General features: G+C 39.2%; 1 protein-coding gene across 1 annotated transcript in view; it reads right to left on the bottom strand.

The window, feature by feature from the left end:
* The window catches only part of Sh (Potassium voltage-gated channel protein Shaker), a 182827-nt gene extending 171559 nt beyond the window's left edge, over positions 1–11268 (bottom strand). The window contains exon 1 of the mRNA XM_070209046.1: positions 11095–11268. The gene's annotated coding sequence lies outside the window, so the exon portion shown is untranslated. The remainder of the gene's footprint in view (positions 1–11094) is intronic.
* Positions 11269–14791: the final 3523 nt, after the last annotated feature.

Raw genomic sequence — 14791 nt, 5'->3', positions numbered from 1 at the left:
TAAGTGGTCGCCATGACGTATACTTAATTTCAGCTGTTACGGCTTAGGCATTCAGGTGGCCGCACACAGCAAACAGTAAGACACCCACCTGCCACATAAGGGGCCAAATGTGGGGCAATGGGGCGTGGCCTGACCTCAGTGCCCAGGCGAACGGAGCCAAAGTAGAGACGCAGAGAAGCAGCTGCTTCTGCTCACCAAAAATATTTGGTCTAAAAGCAACTGCTTGAAACCGAGCTACAAAAAATATTTATGCGCCCCGTCTTCTAGTTTTTATCACATGTCTGTGTGTGTGGTTGTGTGCGTATGTCTGTACGTGTATGTGTGCATGTGTGTGTGTGCATGTGCGTGTGTGTGTGTGTGTGCGTGTGAGCTGTTGTAATCTTAACATTCCAGGGGACAGCATGGACATAGGTGCGTGTGCGTGCGCGTGTTCGTGTGTGTGTGTGTGCGTGCGCTTGTGCGTGTGTATGTATGTGTGCGTGTGTGTACGTGTGCGTCTGTGCGTAAGTTGAGCATCTGCACGTACGCAGCTCAAGTTGCAGGAACCAGCAATAAAATAGAAAAATTCCAAAAGCTGATGAAAAGGAAATGACCACAAATTGCCGTCGCTATGTGCACACACACACAGACACACACACACACCCAACGATTTAACGTATTTAATTTCTGACACACACATACACACACACACTCACACATAGATACAGCTGGCATAACCGCTTGGACTCTAACGAGAGGCCCGTTTCCTAACAATCTATAAAATGGCGTGCCTGGAAAAGTTCAGCAAACCCTAACAACAACAATCGCATATGCTGCGCTCTATCACACACACACATGCTCTCTCTATTCTCTCTCTCTCCCTCTCACACTGTTTTGCGTGTGTTTGCCTGTTAGAAAATAATTAAAACTTTTCGTGATTTCGTGCCAGTAGCTGCGATTTTTCTCAATTTAAAATGAATTTCGGGCAACAGCAACAACAAATGCGCACAATTCAGAGCTAATCTTGAAGTGATGAACGCGCAGATACCCTGTAAGGTCGGAATGTTGGAATGCGCTTGTGCTTGAGCAGCCTTTGTGCTTTCGCTAAGCACCTGGCTCAATTGCAGGGCTGCATTAAATGGCTTATGGATTCTACAAGTAGAATCGGTCGTAAATAAAGCGTTTGCATAAATTGAAAGTATAGGGTATGACAGCAACAAATGCAGTTGCTGGCATTGCTTTGAGGCATGTGTACACGACTGTGTGTGTATGTGTGTGTGTATGTGTGTGTGTGTGTGTGTGTGTGTGCAAGTACCTTTCACCTATAGCTGCACCCTTGACTCGCCAACCCACTGAACAGCGCCCCAAGCCGCCCACACACAACGCTCAGTTTTGATTAGTTATTGTTGTTGTTGTTGTTGTTGTTGTTGTTGTTGCTGACACTGTTTACAACATTCGTGCAGTTTTTGATTAGCAGCAATTTTGTTGTTGTTGTTGCTTTGGTTCGAATAATCGACGCGCTTTCAAAACGCTTCCGCAGCGTTTTCGCCTTCATTGGTTTTTTTTGTGCCAATTTCAATTTATTTATTGATTGTGCGTGTGTGTCTGTGTGTGTGTGTGTGTTTGACCTTAAAACTCCCCCAAATTCAAACATTGTACAAAAGCCCAAAGGCTTTTTAGCGCAGCAGCGAAAAAAGAGAAAAAACAAAATTTTCCTCCGTTTTGCACAGCATTTTTTGTGTCGCACGTATTTTTTTTTTTTTTGAATTTTTGTATTTTTTTTTTTTTATTTTTTTATTTTGCTCTAGCCAGAAGACGACGCCGACGTCGCAGTCGACGCCGCCCACCGCAACGCGGCACTGTCTATAAATAAATTGTATAATACGAAATAAATGCGCTCAAAATCAAATTGAAATCAAACATTTTTTTATCAGCAACTCACGTATTTAAGTAAATTGAAATACACAAATTCAAGTCGAATTTTTCTTGTTGTTGATTATGTTCGAGCTATAATAAATTCCATGGGCTTCTGTTGTGATTTATTGATATGGCTGCAGCTGCCCCGCGCAGCTAAAATGCAATATTATAAACAACTTGTTGCATCAACAAATGGAAAAGCCACAAAATGTCGCACTCTGGCTGGGAAAATATGTTCAATTATATATTTGTTGACGGAATGCATTTATATGCCCTTGTGGAGGGTATTATAATTTTGTGATGATATGTGTAACGAATGGAACGAAACTATATTCTTGAAAATTTGTTTAGATTCATATTTCTGTTCCAGGCAGTACATATAACGGAGCTGGTCGAATTGGACTACTTTATCATATAGCCGTAGGGATACATTCGGTCGAAAATATATAATCAAAATATCTTGACTAAGCCCGGCATAAATCATTTATTCCATGCTTCTTATATATGTGTGCGAAGTCGGTCGGCAAGTGACTTTTTTGTATGGCAAACTATTCTGTTTTCCAAGCTATTTACATCAAACATTCACGAGCTATTCTTACATATCTACAAATGGGAAATGCCTACAAGGGTATGGAATCTTCGGCGTGCGAAAGAAGTCCTTAGTTTCATGCTTTATTATATCTATGTCAGGTTTTCTGTGATTGCAAAATATAAATTACTCAGTTAATTTGTGTGCGCTTTGGAGAGAGACAGAGAAGAGAGAGGGAAAAAGAGAGGCAGGGACAGAAAGTAAAGAAGTGTGGAATATAGAGGCAGGAAGGACGTCTATCTTCCACCTGTCTTCCCTTTCTCTACCTCTCTCTATCTCTCTGCTTAAGCCCACAGATTTACAAATTTTTATACTTTTAAATAGAAATTTATGGATTTTTCTGGACAATATAAAAGACACCTGCAAGAATACATATTCTTTTTTCTTAATTTGGGAAGGAACGAGCGCAGTTATCCAAAAAATGAAAAAAACTATTTTCCGGAGGTATATCTACTATGCAACAGTCTACAGTCTACAGCCACAAGTTCCAAGAAATGCTCAAAACACAAAATGTTATTACAGATTTTAAGGATTTCTTGTTTTAAAAATCGTGTTACCCTTATAGAAAGCCTCAGCTAAGCCTCATTTAAGTTCCTTTCAATAGGCAACGGATAGATATAAAATACAAATTCTTAACGCACAGATTTTGGATTTTTGGATTTTGTTAGGCAGGGCCAGAGATCCGCGTCAAGTTGTGAGCAATTATTTTAGCTGGCTCTCGATTTGTTGGCAATTTATTGCGACAGTTTTATCACACTCTGCAGGCCAACAAGATAGGGCTAATTCAGGGGGAGGTGGGGTTATACACTGTTTGCGCTGCTCTGTAACAATTGACACGCGCCTAACATAAAAATGTATCTCGGCTGTCGAGTTGGGCACTGAGGCCCTTTGGCTGTGTCCTTCGACAACGAAACTCCTATATACATATATCGTTGACGATTCATCAATAGGTATATGTATATATAGATATATATATACATGCGTGTATACGCGTGTGCGTATATATTGCGCGTGGGCCTATAAAATGGCTAAAACGACGGTAACAACAAAAAGAACTAGCAAGCATTTGCTTTTTAGCCGCTTGATCGTTTGTCGGCCCATTTACAATTTGTTTGATTTCGTTTGCCAATTCTTGACTTGCTCTTGTTAATACCCTGTAGCCATGAAATAGTCGGCAAAGGGCATGTCATGTAGGCATGACTTGATACTTAAACAAAATTGTGATTCAGCAACAAGAAGCGCTCTATTTGAAAACTTAAAGCTTTATATTATTAAAAACTTGTAAGAGCCGCCTCCTTTATAGCAAAAATAAAATATGTGAGCCTCAATGATCGGAAATGACCCTGCGATTGTGTGCAGGGTATCAGCGGGTCTATCACTCGCAATTGGCTACTTTTTTCATTATAGTGCCATGTCACCCATAGAAGATCACACCGCACCGCATGCTCCGCCCGATTTGTCTGCTAAATTGGCCCTCGAACATAATCAGCAGCGAGCAGCGACAAATGATCGCTGGCCAACTTTAGATGTCTGTACAGCTGCTATATAGCACATACATATGTTCGATTACCCAGTGCCAACTGTGTCAGCGGCATTTAAACAGATGCATTTCTAATTTACCATAAGTATGTCTGTCTGTGTGTGTGTGTGCTATATCCGTCGATGTGAATTCAACTTAAGCCAAAACATTCCAGTCAAGGTGATGCTAACATTGATCTTAGATGTTCACAGTGTGTGTGTGTGTTTGTGTGTGGGTGTGATTGTGTTTTTTCCTTTACGACTAATACTCATTCGGGGAGGAAATAGTACACCTGGCTCTTCATCGTAATACAATGATTCCACATTCCATTAATGATGGAAGATACGCTGCCAGTAGAGAATTAACTCTTCTTCCGACTATTTCGTTCACTCTCCCTCTCTCTATGCCTCTTGCTTTCTCTTTCAATCTCTCCCTCTCTCTCTCACTCTCCGCCTCCTTCTCTCTCTCTCCATCTCTAATTTGTTTCTTGTTCTTCCTCTGTTTGTTCCTTTCTATCTGTCTCTCTTTCTTTTATGTCTTTCTCTGTCTGTACGTCTTTTCCTCTCTCTTGTTCTCTCTCTCTCTCTCCCCCTGGGTCTCTCGCTTGTTCTTTGTCTGACACTTTCTCTGTGTCCTTCTTTCTCGATCTCTCCCTCTTTCTCTTTGATTTCTAGTCCTCTCTCTCCCTCTGGTTATATTTCTATATTTGCATCTTTCTCCCTTTATATCTTTTGTTCTTCCTGTTCTCATTGGGGTTTTCATTCTCTGCCTTTCTTTCTTCTTGCTTTCTTGCCCTCTTTGCTCTTGTTCTATTCATCACTCTTACATCTTTATGTTCAATGTCTCTGCCTGCTATTCGTTTCTTTTGTCTCTTTTTCTGTTTATCTTTCTCCTCTCTGGCTCGTCCTTCTATATTTCGGCCTCAGTCTGCCCATCCCTCTAATTTTTTTCTGACGTTCATTTTCATTACTTTTACTATTTCTTTTTTAGACACTCGTACTTTTGCTCTTTAGTGCTTTTCATTTTATAAACCCTTTTCTTTCTACTTCTCCCTCTTTCTCTCTCACACTTATTTTATTCACGTTCCTTTTCTCACCTTCTCCCCTACCTTCTAAAATAAATTAACCCACATGAAATATCTGTAAAACTCTTATTCCTAGATTCTGTTCCTGTTACTATCTTTATTTTCTCTTCGCTCCTCCCACTCCCACACTTTATTGTACCCTCTGCGCTCTCCCCTCAGCAGCCCTCACCCAAGCGAGTGGCAAAAGAAAATATATATAATTTCTTAATTGGTTTATCACCTCACGTGATTCGGATATGTGTGCTGGACCCAACCGCCTGGGAGTGCAGCTTATTTGATTATCCTGCACTAGCCCCTACCCCTAGCCGACCCCCGCCCCTTCGCCACCAACCACTCTCTCGTCCCCCTTTTGCTGTTTTCCCTTGCCCTAGCCATCACACACCCCCCCCCCCCCCCCCACCCCTTATCGCTGGGCAGGGCAGTTGAATCTCTTGGTGAATTCGCTGCAGCAAGTTGCAATATTTTCATTTCATTTAAAAAAAACACGCACACATACACACATATATATACACACACGAGTATGTGTGTTAATTTGATTTCCCCACACTAAAATGTGCGACATGTCACCCACTTCACCACCCCCCCCCCCCCTACACCCCTTGGCAGGCTGCTGAGCGCCCCTTATCTGGTATTTTATGCAGCCCCGCAAAGCCGCATCGAGCCATTAAATATGCAGAGTTGCCACAGTTTAAAAAACCCCAATGCAAATTAAACAATTCAATACAAAGTGCACGAACTCTTGGCAGTTTAATATGGACTCGACCTATGTACCAAGTGGGTGCACTCATGGGCTCCACATAAAGAGAACAATACATAAATAGATTTATGTGTTTTCGAGGGTTTCCATAAAGTGAATTGCAAATATTTCATCTATTTGCCATAGAGAAACCAAAGTATTCAATGCACAATAAAGCCAAAGTGTGTACATTTTGAGGAATTTCCGCATGGAATGTTGAGTTCAAGCATCGATTCCATTTTAAACCTTTGTTTCTATAGGGATCAGCGACTTAAAACGTTATTGCAGGCATATTAGAACTGCTAAGTTAGGTCAAGTTTTTCCATTGAAACTCGTAAAGGCCTGGCTTGGTCGGGATATTTTGTAAGTTCGTAAATTGATATATGTGAAACGGATTGTCAATTGATTTTTACAAGCCGAAGACTTGTTCATATAAGAACTTAATTTCTTACTAATTATATCTATCACACATATATATATTTATCCTTTCGATCCCATCCTCCGATCCTACGAAAATGTTTCTAAGATGTAAATTTTCATCAAAGCTCAATCAAAACGATTCTTTATTGATCATGAACTGAACCTTAAACCCAAATTTTATTTATTTAATATTAAATTCTTAATCTATTCTAATTGATAAATTAAATTATGACTAACAAAATAGTTCTATAGAAAAGTAAGAGAATTGTAATGAGCTTGAGGTTCACGTACCTAACTTTAAAGCGTGCTGGGAATTGCCCTCAGGATATTAACAAAAGGCATTTTTGCTCTGCAGCACTTAATAAATTATGTAAGCAAAATAAAAGCTAGCTAAAATATATGTATATGTATACATGCGACATAGTCGGGATAGCTGCTGTGCCGGGCAAACCATTTGAGCCCTTTAAATATGCATTTCCTCACTTATCTTAACTTAACCCTTTGATGTTCAACTTTTTTGACTCTTTGCCCTCTGTCGCTGCTCTTTTTTCCCCCCAATTTCGCTGCGTTTTTATGTTAAATAGATTTTTTGCTTAAGCAGAAAATTTACAAGGAACCCCAAAAAAAACATGCTAAAAAAATATATATAAAAATGTATGCGCAAAAAAAGACGCTCGCACATATAAAAAAAAAACTCGAAGGCAAATAAAAATAGAAAAGTGTAAAAATGCAGGCACTGCAATGAATGCAGCTGGTGGTGCGACTTCGACTTCCAACAGCAGCAACAGCAACCACAACAACAACAACCACAACAACAGCAACCACAACAACAGCAACAAACACTAAAACAGCAAGAACAACAACACGGCCATAAAATTAAAAATAAAACTTACATAAATTTAGAAGCGACGTCGGCGTCGTCGCAGCGTTGTTTGTCGCACTGCTCCCAAAATGCTTTTTATTTTTGGATAAACAGCAGCAGCAACAACAACAACAACAACAGCTGCAACACTAACAGCAACAACAACAACAACAACAATTGCACTTTCAACTCGCTTCGTATTGACTTTGAATTTGAAAGTAGAAGCACGAAATGGCTGCGCTTAGCTTAACGGCTTAAACTGCTTAACAGCTTAAACAGCTTAAATGGCTGCCCCAGGAGTTGGGACTCCAGCCGCAGTTCATAAGCATGTATATAGGAACATCTATATACATATATACATATATATATATATATATATATATATATATATATATATATATATATCTATATACCTACCTTCATGCATATATTCTATAAGCAACTCGGCCCAGTTAGATGCTCAAACAACTTGTCGTTGCCTTTGCCATTGACACAGCGACAGCAACAACTAAAAGTGTGAGAGACTAGCAAATACCCTATATTCGGTGTCGAGTTGTCTTCGAAAACAACCGCAGTTCTTTTCATGAATGTGGCCCGCAACATGCGTTTAAACAAATAGATGAACTCACAAAATCACATGCGGTCAGACGCGTACACACAACTAAGATACCCTTTTCAACCATTTTTAATGGGTTGTGGGCATAACAAGAGGAAGAGCAACAACAACAACGAACAACGGGGCTGCTATTAGCAAAAAAAAAATGAAGAGAAGTCGGCACTTGTCGCCACGGTCAAAATAAGTAGATTGGGAGTTGGGGCTCAGCTGCTGCAGCTTCTGGCAGCTGCTTGTGCGGGTGTCTATAAGTGTGCGTGTGTGTGTGTGTGTGTGTGTGTGTGCGAGGCTTTTGCTGCCATTGAATGCTACTCTAAAATTCCAGGCACATACACACCCTAAGCAGTTGGCAGCGTAGATGTGAACGAAAAGACAAGCAAAGACTCTAGCGACTCATAAAAATTGTGCGAGCGGGGCTTGTTATACCCTAGAAATGTGCAAAACGTGCCAGAGGGCATACCAAACGAATGTATCGACAACAGTTTGTTAAGCCCAGCAACATTATTTAATTCATCTTAATTTATCTTAACGTTACATTGTTAGCTTTCGTCTTTCTAATTTTCTGTTTTTAAAATTAAAAATATATATGACATCTATCTATACAGGGATGATTTCCCCTATTAAAAAAAAAATGTTATTCCTTTTATACTTATTATTATTTTTGTAACTTGTATTATATATTATTTAGCTTTGATTTTTATACGTATGTCTTTGCCAGGGTATCGCAAAATAGTTGAACAGACGCACCTAAAGGCCAAGTTCTTACTTATTATTGTTGCTCTTTGTCGCTAAATGAGGGCGGTGAGGGGTGAGGGGTTAGTTGGAGCTTGACTCGCATATTTGGATTCGTTGGTGCAGCTCCAGCTGCGCGGAGCGTTGAGGCAAATTAAATACAGGAAGTTTGCAAAAGCAAATGTATGGCACAGGGCAACAGAGCATAATAATAGAAATGAGAAGCGCAGAGGAGGTCGCAGCTCGCAGCTGTTTGGAGAATTCGCAACAAGACGAAGAGGAGGGAAACGATTCAGACAGAAGGCAACATTTGGCAAATGTTGTTACAGTGTTTGGCGTTTGCGGCGCAACAAATTTGCACACAAAGAGACTTTTTTATGCGAAGCCAGTGCGTGTGGGCGTGCGTGTGTGTGCGTGTGTGTGTGTGTGTGTGTGTGTGAATGTGTATGCGTGGAACACTGAAAATGTTTATGAGCACTTTAGCCGGCCACTGTCCGCTGTTATGTGCGCTCCCTGGCCGCCCATCATCAACATCGTTCACGTTTACGATGCGCCCCGCGGCTGTTGCTTTCACCAGGCTGTTGCTGATGTTGCCAACCGCCGAACCGAGCCAAACCCAACCGTATCCAGCCCAAGCACTGGCATCCATTATCCTAGCTCCTGTCGAATATCCAAAACCACCGCCTGTTTTGGCCCCGGTCCAGGCGGCGCTGCTCTTAGGGCTTTCGCTTCTTCTTTATTATTGTCAATGATTTGCTTTTGGGCTCATAAAATGCAAGCAAATTGAATTTTCTCATGCTCGTACTTTTGTTGCCCCTTTTCTTCTAATATTTGTTGCTTTTAATACCCCTTAATGGGTCTAAAAGGGGTGTGTTGACTATGTGTTACGAACCCTTCAAATATATATATCTAAAATATATATTCCTAGACAAAGGAGGCTGAATATTTGGACACAGAGGGCTTATTTGGTTATCGATATCCCATTTTTTTTCGCTAATCAGAATACTTTACGTTTACGTAGTCCCATTTTACCCAAAAATTGAAGAAAACTAATCTAATTTTTCAAGCTAAAGTATTGCACTTTGATATATGCATACTTTTCTATGTCAAATTCAAGCCCCGAAAATTTGATAAAGCCCGAACTATAAACACCAGAGTTAATCAAGAATACATTTTCCAATATATAGTCTGGGGCACAGTGTGTGTGCGTGTATGTGTGTGTACATGTGTGCTCTTATGTATTTTGTATGCTAGAATAGAATTTCTGTGCATCGCCTAGTCGGGACACCCGAGCACGTGAACACGTGACGTATACGTAATTTTGTTATTCACATCGCGTATACGCCTAGTTGCACGCCGCGACCAGAGATCAAAGCAGCCCTTTAAAGAATAGCGACACGCTTAGGTGTGGCTCAATAAATTTCGACTATATTTGATTAGTCAGGCCGCTTCGTCAGCGTCAAGATCGGGCCTATTGACCTTTTAATTGACGGTTAAGTTGGGCATGGAATAAATTACATCAACAGGTGACGAACAGTTCCTGTTCTATATAGATTCTGGTATATATTCTGGTATCAATTAATAAATAAAAGCAGAGACTAGGCCAACAATTTCATAAATATCGGACACGAATGCATTTGTCCAAAGTCCGAGCCAGGGCAAAGCAGATTTACAGCCTGTGCTGAGTGCACTCCAACTCCAGCTTGGACGGAGATTGAAGTTTCAATCAAAGTAAACTAAATGCTTTCTTGCTTAAGAGCATGGATTACAGCAAATTGAGTTCTAAGCTCGTCTGCAATTCGAACTAAAAGCCGTAAAATGGAAAAGAAAATAAACTCTTAGCCAATTTTAATTAGAGATTAAACTTAAACATCAACAGCGAACAACGAATTAAAAGCAGAGCTGCTTTGGAGTAAAAAATTAAAGAAGTTTAATTGTAAACTTGCGTAAGGCTCTTAATAAAGATCAAACATGCTGGAATAGGAAAGAGAAATGGCAGTAATCTAGTCGGAAGTGCCCGACTAACAGATACCCCAGAATAAAATTACACTCGATACTTCTATAAGGAAAAACGCCTAATGCGCAGTGCCTGTGCTTTTTCCCTTCCCTTTGGCCCAGACTATGTTTAGGAAAATGCATTCTTGATTCACTGCGGTGTTCATGATCCGATCTTTATTAATTTTTTTTTCCAATTTCGGGATGAGTTGGGGAATGTCCAAAAAATGAATTATTTTTGTATGCTCTTCGAGCGCCTATACAGCAAATTAGGTAAAAAGCTTTTTGTATTTTCGAGTTATGCTTAGATAGCTTGTTACTATAAAAATGGGCATAGATAGCGGAAGAATATGAATTTGGCAAACGTGTTCTGCAGCATAAGGTAGAAGAGAATTTGTTCTGAACTAGGTCAGACGTTGGGACAGACGGACAAATCGACTCACTGCTTCGTCCTTATCAGGAACATATATACATGTATTTAATTTGGGTCAAAGCTGCTAACTTCTGTTACATACAAAATCAATATACCTCTTACACTCAATTTCAATGGGTACACAACTGTCTAAATGGAGCATTAATTAAATGCAATCAAGTGAAATGCATTTCTTTAGTTAAGATAAGATAAATTTGTTGTAATCAATTACTTACCTGAGTTTAGTTCGTATAGTTGGTGCGCATGTACTTAATTACGATTTATACCACGTACAGATTGCAATTTGGTTAGGTATGTATTACCAGCTATTATAAATATTATTGTTGTTATTATTATTATAATAATAATTATTATTAATTGTAGCAAGTTTTGATTAGCATTACGAAAACGAAAGATAGTTTTGCTTGCGCTGATATATGCATATGTACACATATAAATATTTACATAAATAAATATATATATATATATATATTTGTATTTATATATATATATATATATATATGCATATAAATATATATACTTAGATACACATGACACATATATGTCGCATATAGCTGGATATTGCTCTCGAATTTCTTGGGCGTTTGCTTTAATTTAGTTAGTTTTCACTTTGACTTTGGCTTGCATTGTTGGCAACATTATCAACATGATTATCAACATCATCACCAGCTTCATCATCATCATCATTTCCATTATCATTATCATCATATTAGATCATTATCATAATAATTAGAAATATATTCTGCACGTCACTTTGAGGCGAACAAACAAAAAAAATTTGAAAAAAAATGTATATTTATGTTGAATATACGCGCGCTATATAGAGTGCCCAGACACACACACACACGCACACGCGCGGACATACACGCACTCAGGCACACCTGCACACTCACACCCACACACACACTCGCACACACACACACACTGGGCACACATAAGATAGACACGTGCCCGTTCGCGTTCGCGCTCGCGGGATTCGTTTTAATTTTTTTTTTCTTAGCGATTTGAATGAGTTTTGAGTGTATTCGCATTGTATTCGCGACGCGTTCATTTAGTTCACGTTTTATTCAAAATTATTCAATTATCATTTATTGGCGCATTACTCGTTGCTGTTGCTGCTGCTACTGCTGCCGCGAATTCCCCTTGGATTCTCCTACTTCAACTCCTGCTGCGGGCCGCTTGAACATTTCCAGCTCATTGAACGCGTTTAGCTCAACTGGAACTGGAGCTGGAGCTGGAGCTGGAGCTGGAGGTGGAGTTGACCCTTTTGAATTTTTACCTTTTTGAATTTGATATACATAACATATATTGTGTTTGTTTCTGAGAGTGGCAATGCCTCGTTTGCGACGGCTCTTTGTAATGCTGCAATGGCAACGGAAAGTAAAAAGGAAACGGAAATTTTTTTTATCGGCTTTTCAATAAATTTGCAACAAAATGAGGCAAATTGTGCACACGGCCAGCATTTCCTTGCGTCTCTGTGTGTGTGCGTGTTAGTTATATATGTGTATATATATTATTTATATTTATATATGTTTATTTAAGCAGATATTTCCTATCCCTCTTCGCCATAATTAAACGAATTTTATTATTTTGTATTATAATAAGCGTGCGTTTCATCTATATCCCTGTAGGTGGGTCCCATTAAGATTATATTATATATATTCTTGATTCTTCTCCGTCGGTTCGTCTGCTTGTTTTTTTTTTTTTATTTTATTTTTTTTTTGTGCAAGCTAGTCTCGCAAATGAAAAATTGGCAGAGTTTTATATCATCTAGCTCTATCGTTCCAAAAATAGGTTTTTGGCCTTTATAATCTCCTGAAATTACCCAAAAATTCGCTATTCTTTTCTCCGTTTGCTATTCTGCTCTCCTCCCTTCTCTCCTCTCTTCTCTCTCCCCTGTTTCAATTTAAATTGGACTACTTTATTCTATAAAGAAACAATCGTCGTCAATAAGGGTCCTTCATTTCTTCTTTCTTGTTTCCTCTTTATTTTGTTTTTGCTTTTAAGTTGTTTATTTTTTTCCCAAGCTCGCATTTTCAATTTCTTTCTCTTTCAATTGAGTGCTTAGCTCTTCTTCTTATTTACTATTTATTTGTTTTCCATTGCACTCGACTGTCCCAATAGCCAATTGTAATAAATGTTTGCTTCCAGATTTTAATATACTTATATCTTTGCTTAAGGAGGGCTGCATAAATATATTATTTATGTACATTCTTTAAATAATTTATTTGCTGGCTTTTGAAGCTTGGCAATTATAAGTTAAGACATGTACATTGTTTATATTTTAAATCCGAAATAACTCTAAGGACCTAGTTTTGCTCCGTCGCTTAGATCCGTTTTTACATGTCTTCTTTTAGTCTTCTTTGCATCACTTTTTTAAACGTTCAACTGGCAACTGTTCTCACTCCCTGCCTCACTCCCTCTCTCTCTCTCTTCCGCTCTAACTGTTCTAGCTTTTTGCTATGCGTTGACTTTTTTAGATGCCATCGTTTTCTCTGCCTCACTTCTCCACCCACTTAGCTCTCTCTCTCTCTTCCTCTATCTCTTAACTCTGTTCCCGTGGCTTTTTTATTTGTGTTTTCCTTTTACCGCTCTCCCTTGTCTCTCTATTTCTATCTCCCTCCGTCTTTATCTGGTTTCTCATTTATTACTCTCTGATTTTATCTATTCTGCATATGTGACATTTTTCTTGTCGTTAACTCTCCCCATTGTTTTAAATTATTGGATTCGCTTTGCGCCGCATTCGTAAACGTTTCATAAGCGAGCGTATATATAACCTTAAATCTTTGTTTGCTCTGCTATATATTGAGTTCTTTAATTTTCTTTTCTTCTCGCCGACTGTCCCTTTCTGTTTCTCTTTGCTTTTAATTGTCGACAGATCCTTTAATTTCCTTTCTCGCATTTCCATGCTATTAGTTTACTTTGACTATTCTCATTTCGTTCTCACTCTACTTGCCTCTTTCTAAGTCGCAACTAGCACTCGTACTTTGCATTTAGTTGGCAAACTGTCCCCCTCTAGTCGCTGCCCCTTTCCCTTTCATCTTGTGTATTGCAGCCCTTCCGTTCGCCGCGCTAACCCCCCTTCGCCTACATCCTTTTACTTAATGTTTTTCAGAAGGCTTTTAAACTTGTCATGCATATTGATATAAGTAAGTAGAATTCGCCCTGCAGACTTGACGCTGTCAGCATATTCAAGCCAACTACCACCCAAGAACACCCAGGCCCACCCACGCCCATTCAATTCTCAGTGCCGAATTTGCACACTCAACGAGAAATTCTCTTATTTCGCTACGGTTGAGAATTCGTATCGTAATTTAAGTGAATTTGAGCAGCAGCCGCACGACGTCAGGCGGCGCTTTGACTTCATATTGACTTTTGTCTTTTATATTCGGAAGTGTTCTGCTTCTTATATTTTAAATACTCTGTTTCCCAATACACAATGAAAGATTATGTGGATGCATGCTAAAAGCTAGAAACTTTAAGCGTCGGATATGTTTGAGGTTAGACGTGTCATGAATAATCGCAAAACTATACGAAAATATATCTTGTATATTGTATATATTCTTTTTTCTGCCAGCCAGCCCTCTGGGATTGGCTTAATGGCCAAGAGAGCATTATAATATATACTTGATAAAAGATTATTCCAATTTCTTTAAAATATAATTTTAATACAAATATTATTAAAAGATGAAGTTATAAGATGACTGTTTGAGAGTCATGATTATGTGTTTGTAAAAGCTACAAGGTTTTTAGCTAGAGCTTTGGGGCAACAGTTTTAAAGTGACCGGTTGGCAGGCACAGCTTCAGAGTGACCTTCTCGGAGTCACAGTTTTGGCGTGAGAGTCTTAGAGTTACCATTTCAGAATCACAGTTTTGCAATAACCATTTCAGAATCACCGTTTTAGACAAACC

Source organism: Drosophila virilis, chromosome X (genome assembly GCF_030788295.1).
Source record: "Drosophila virilis strain 15010-1051.87 chromosome X, Dvir_AGI_RSII-ME, whole genome shotgun sequence".
Classification (NCBI taxonomy): domain Eukaryota; kingdom Metazoa; phylum Arthropoda; class Insecta; order Diptera; family Drosophilidae; genus Drosophila; species Drosophila virilis.
Note: the sequence above shows the minus strand (reverse complement) of the source record. Positions and strands in the feature narration are given on the sequence as shown.